This window comes from Hibiscus syriacus, unplaced genomic scaffold, assembly GCF_006381635.1.
Source record: "Hibiscus syriacus cultivar Baekdansim isolate YM2019G1 unplaced genomic scaffold, ASM638163v2 tig00110577_pilon, whole genome shotgun sequence".
Classification (NCBI taxonomy): Eukaryota; Viridiplantae; Streptophyta; class Magnoliopsida; order Malvales; family Malvaceae; genus Hibiscus; species Hibiscus syriacus.
In genome coordinates, this window is record NW_024062788.1 from 1,930,478 (window position 1) to 1,936,880 (window position 6,403).

Sequence of the window (6,403 nt, forward strand, 5' to 3'; positions counted from 1 at the left end):
ACTTAATGTTTAATTATATTGCAAGTGCCATGCATGGAAATATGTATCTCTTCTTTTATTATTGTATCATTAGATTGAAAATATTAATGGCTTTTTCAGACATGGAAGCAGCTAGAGTTGGAGGCTTTTGTCTTTAGGAATGTGAATGTATGGGATAGGACAAAGAAAATCTTGGGTTGTCTTTTTTTTTAAATATATTTATTTTGGATTTTGTATGCAAATTATACCATCTCATGTAAAGGTTATGTTTCTGGCAGCAGTAAAATCTAAAGACACAGGACTTTTTGGTTCATTAATATTATTTAAATTATTAAGTTGGATAACATTGGATGAATTAGGAGTTGAATATAAATACTTTCTCCTCGCACGTATTATTTTTTAGCATGATCCATTAATTGACACATTTTTTTGCCCATAAAAAAGAGATCAATTTGAAAAATAGTTTATTAACAAAATTTTGTTTATATTTTTAAGGTTTTATTAACGTATGCGTATCAATCAATTTATACATTTTCAATATTATTCGAAAAGATGAACTCGTCGTGTGGTCTCCGTAATTAAATGGAGTATTGTTTTCTTTAGAGATATTGGGTTCAAACAATTGTGTTCGCGGGGTGTATGTATTGTCAGCTACCAATAAAGATTATAAGCAATTATCTCCGCGGTTGTGTATGCGTTGTTCTACCTTTCGCTAACGCATTCGTTTTTTAATAATATGAGAGGATTATAAGGTAATATATATTCAAAAAAAATTCAACCATGACAATACTGAAGATACTAATTTTTTACCCATATCATTATCATTATTATTATTATTATTATTATTATTATTATTATTATTATCATTATTATTATCATTATTATTATTATTATCATTATTATTATTAATATTATTATTATTATTATTATCATCATTATTATTATTATTATTATTATTATCATTATTATTATTATTATTAAATACATATAATAATAATTGCAGACCAATTACAACTGGACCGGCCCAGTTACAAACAAACCAGAACCGGTCCAGATCAAACCAGAAACCCTAAACATTTGGGGGTTTCAGTTAGGGTTTCTTAACCCTAATCTAACCAGCCGCCTCAGCTTGCTGCCGTTGGATCTGGCAAGATCCAACGGTCCAGATGGCTCCAGATGGAAACCCTAGGGTCTGATACCATAGGGCCACGCGGCTGCCGACACTCTTCGCCGCCTCCGCCGCTGCCACGTCCCAACCGAAGACTCCAGAAGCTAGAACACCAGCCGTCCACGCCATAGCTACGGGGTGAGTCACCACTGGCAGTCCGGTGACTCACCGAGACCCCCTCTTCGGACCGGTCCGATGGCCACACCGGTCCCGAACCTGAAAAAAAAAAACAGAGACTACACAGGAAACCGAGAGAGATACAAAGAAACTAGATACTAAAAACTACCAACGATCTCAACAATCAGTAGCAAAGAAACAGAAAAGAAAGAAAAGGAAGAGAAAGACTTACCGAGGAAGCCAAACGCCGGATCTCATCAAAACCTTCGAAAAACCGAAGGTATTCTTTTTAGATTTGCTCCGATTGGGAGCCGTTTAACGGAAAAGAGCATCGGAACCGTCATTAGGACGGTCCGATCTATGTTTAGATGTAAAAAAAAAATTTTCCGGCCACCGAAGACGGTGGCTGGCGGCGGTGGTTGACGGCGGACGAACGCCGACTGACGGCTGCCGGCCGACTGGCTTCTCTCTGTTCTAGAGAGAAGCGAGAGAAAATTTTTTTTCTCTCAAAGAAGAGAGAGAGAGGAGAAGTAGAAATGAAGACTGGCCCTTCGGGCCAGCCGGTTTGGACCTTTTATAGTCCTTCCCGAACGACGTCATTTCGGGAAGGACTATGCGCGTAATTAGACAATAGTTAAACCCCGTCCGCCGTCCTCCTAATTTGTAAACATTACATTTTAGTCACTAAATCGATTTTATAATATTTTAATTCAGTCTTCGAATTTCAATTTTATTCATTTTAGTCCTTTTTATTAAAATAATATATTTAGGATAAATAACAGAATTAATCCCTTAATTTTAATAAATAATATTTTAATCCCTAGTTTATTTTTTAATTTATTTTATTATAATATCCGAATTTTAGATGATTTTATTTTAGTCATTAAATTATTAAATAAGAAAATAACATATTTAATCCCTATAATTTTGATTAATTATGAATTAGATTTTTAATTTTATTTTTACTGTAATTTAGTCAGTTATTTTATGTGTTTTCATTTATTTTATTGTTTTTAAATATATTGTTTTAGTAGTATTTTTATTTTTATTTTATTATATGAATAAATATTTTTATATATTCATAAATAAATATATAATAAATAGTAATTTTTAAATATTTATTTTAATATCGAAGAAAAGGACAGTCTTAATACAACTGGATGTCCTATTCTGATATTTTAAAATTAAAAAGTAAACAATATTATTTAAATTAATATTTATCAATATCAAAGAAAAGAGCTGTCTTAAGGCACCTAGAAGTTCTTTTCTGATATTTTTAAATAAATAAATATTTTTTTTATATAATTTTGAAATAATAGAATTATAAATTAAATATATTTTTGAATTTTTAAAATTTTAATAATAGAGACAATTTATAATTAAAAAGTACCAATTTTGGGCGTTGTAGGGGTGCTAATCCTTCCCTAAACGTAACCGACCACGAATCCCTTTTTATTATTAAAAAGAACGAATTTTTGGTTAAAACGCAGATCAGTTTATCTTTTAATTGATGTTTTCTTAAAAACTCTTTTAAAAGATATTTTTTAGGTATTCGACCTACCTGACCCAAAAGGCCGATGGCGACTCCCAAATTATTTTCAAAACCATTTATTCACATCAATTTCCCCGCCAAAATAAATATTTCGTGCCCGGACGAAAACCGGTTATGACAGCTTGGTGACTCCGCTGGGGACTGGTCAAACTTTTAAAAATCGATTATAAATTGTCTCTATTAATTAAAAATTAAAAATTCATATATTTAATTTTTAATTCTTTCTTTTCAAATTTTTTTATTTATTTATTATTTTATAATAATTATATGTTTTATTTTATTTGCAATTATTTTATTATTTATTTTTCTGTCAAAGGTTTGAACATTTCTCCTCACACACCACACTTGCATTGCATAAACATAAAGCTCTATAATTGAGTTGTCCCTTTTAAGTGGGAGTGAAAGCGACGTCTTCGTGAGAATTTATTCTCCGTATCAGACCTAGCAAGTAACTTTTGGGGTTCATATGCTCTATGTCTTCGTGAGAATTTATTCTCCGTGTCAGGCATAGAGAAATGTATCCCCTCGAATTGAACTCGATCCATTTTAGTCTGTGATGGACTAGGATTGAGGGTTAGCAACCCAAGGGGGCACTAACAATGACAATTCGGGTACCTTTATTCTTAGATCTGAAACCCTGCATATAAAAAACCTTAGAAACTCTTCCGATCAGAAGTCATGCCGAAATTTTGTCCAAAATAGGTGTACACACAGGAGAAATGAATTCTAAACTTTCTTGTTTATTTATTTTCTTTACTGATTAAATTACATGTATAAATTATTTAAATTAGAAAATCATGTTTAAATAAAGAATATTTATGTAAATTTATTATTAAATTTCTTTATTATGTAAACTAACTTATTTTCTTTTTTTTGTGTGTTCTTTATTTTTCTGTTTGCATTGCATCATACAGGATAAAAGACATTGATCCTTGTGTTAATTGTCTCATTGGAAAGCCTTCATCTATGGATAAAAAGTGTTCAAATCAAGTAATTCTAAACTCAGAAGTAAGACAGTGGGCTGAGGACTTACAAAGACAAGAAGGAGACAGTCTGCAGGATGATTATGTATCTGACTTGGCCAGTTATGCTCCAGTTTCACTAAAAGAAATGATATGCAAGATTTGCGAAGCATTTGGGAAAGTTGGGATTCAAACAAAAAATTGCAGTTTTATCAGATTTACGGAGACATCCCATATTTGCTCTATGTTGAAGTTGATGATGAATTACTCAGAGCCCTAATTCAATTCTGGAATCCAGGGTACAATTGCTTCACTCTCAATAAGGAAGACTTGGTCCCTACTATTGAAGAATACACAACTTTGCTACATATCGAAGAGGCTTTGGAGAATCGAATCTATTCAAAGTCAATTAAAACTCAACCCTTTCGAGTTAAATTAGCAAAGATTGCCGGGGTACGAGAAGAATGGGTAGCAGCCCGTACAAAACAAAAAGGCGAAAGCGAAGGCATTGCTTGGACCAACATTAAAGAACTTATTCAGAGCCATCCAGACTCTAAAGTACGATTCGATTTATTTGCTCTGGGTATATATGGTATGGTCATCTTCCCAAAAGTATTGGGATATGTTGAAGCTGCAGTGGTAGATTTGTTTGAACAGCTACCGAAAAAGATTAATCCTGCTTCTGCAATCTAGCAGAAACCTTCAGATCGTTAAATGCTTGTAAAGTTAGGAGGTGGACGATTCTCAGGGTGTACTCAGTTGTTATATGTTTGGATCCGTAGTCATTTCTGGAGGACAGAAAAGGTTTCATACCGACGTTTTAATACGGATTACTCACCATTAAAAGAATTTCTGGAGCAGGAATGGCCGAAAGAAATTAAGAAAGATATGTGGATTAATGCCTTTCGAAATCTGCAAAGCAATGATGTGGTTTGGCGAGCCCCATGGCAAATCCAAAGGGAATTCTTTTACAGATATGGAGATTACAACTGGATAATGTTACTCGGATTATGGGGAGGAATTGGGTATGCACCACTTCTGGTTATAAGACAGTATGAAGGTCGTCAATTTGTACCTGTCACTGCTGGATTACAGTCATCTGAGTTTGCATTCCACAGCAAAAATTATAAAAGAAATATCATGGAAGCCGTTACAGCTTGGAAAACAACTTTTTGCATCCGAGCTAAAGCAGCAAAAGAAATGTTAACTCCTGATTATGAAGAATGGAGATCTGTCAGAAAAAAACGAAAATATTCCTCTACCAGATCAAAATGAGGATATCTCTATGGAAGATCGCATTAAGGTGGTTCCGTCAGAGATTGGAATCTTGAGAGCTGAGTTTGAAGCAGAAAGAGAAGGCTGGTCGAAAGAATTAGAGCAAATGAGACAAGATAAAGCTATGTTGGGGGTTGACATTGACTTTCATTCATCACAATGTGCATTGTTGAGAAAAGATAAAGAAAAAGGTGAGGATGAGTACAGAGCCTTACAGAAAAATTACCAGGAGTTATATAAATCCCGGAAAGCATCAGGATCAAGCCAAGCAACAATACAGATGACCAGAGAATTGAACATTGAGAAAAGATGAGTTGAAGATCTGAAAGGAAAGAATAGCTGTCTACTCAAAAGCCTTGAAAAAGGAAAGCAAAAAATGGAAGATTTTGAGGTCGACAGAAGAGAGCGAATTATAAAACATAAGGCTGAACACCGTGAGATCATGAATGAAATGCAAAGAGAAAAGATCGAGCCAAAGATTTAGAAGAAATGAAGAATGACATCTTTGATAAATTTGAAGGCGAGAAAAATATCATGTTCAAGGGATTTGAATCTGAAATGAACCAGTTGATTGCCGAACTTGAAGTCAGAGGCCAAAAGATGGAAGAATCCAATATTGAAAAAGAAAAATGGGAGCTAGAAAGAAAAAATTTCAACACCAGACTTGAGGTAGAGCAGGAGGTGGCTAGCAATTGGATGCAAAGATGCAGAAACAAGGATGTTCAAATCCAGAAGCTTAATCAAAGAACACAAGAAGCACGAACAAAACTTGAAGAAGATTTGGATCAGTCTAGAAATAAAAACTCAGAGTTTAATGCTTACATTTTGCAACTTGAAGAATCATTGTTTCAAGAAAAGGTTCATCTAGGACCTAATGATCTCAAAGAAAGTAATGAGGAAAATGCTTCACTGCGAAGACGCATTAGAGATCTTGAAAAAATTCTGCACAATTGTCAAGTCAGAATCACTGAGTTAGAGCAAACTCTTGAAGAAACAAATGAACAATGGCAAAAGTCAACTAATTTCTATGTAGAAAGAAGTGAAGAAAGAAGTAATATGGTGTTCGAGGCCATGGTTCAAATGAGCGAAGTTGCCAGATATGTTGGGGAACTAGTTGTTGAAGCCAAAATAATTGAGCATCAAGTTGATCCAGTTTCTAGATGTGGAAAGAAGGTGTCATGGTTAATGAAAGAAATTATAGAGCTTAATAGGAAAGCTATGCCTTATCTGTAGTTATGAACTATTATAAAGAAACTTTTGTATGCCAATGAAAGTTGTTCTATGACAGTTAACTTTTTGGGATCAATGTTTTTTACATACATGCATTTTGCATACATTCATCATTCATTT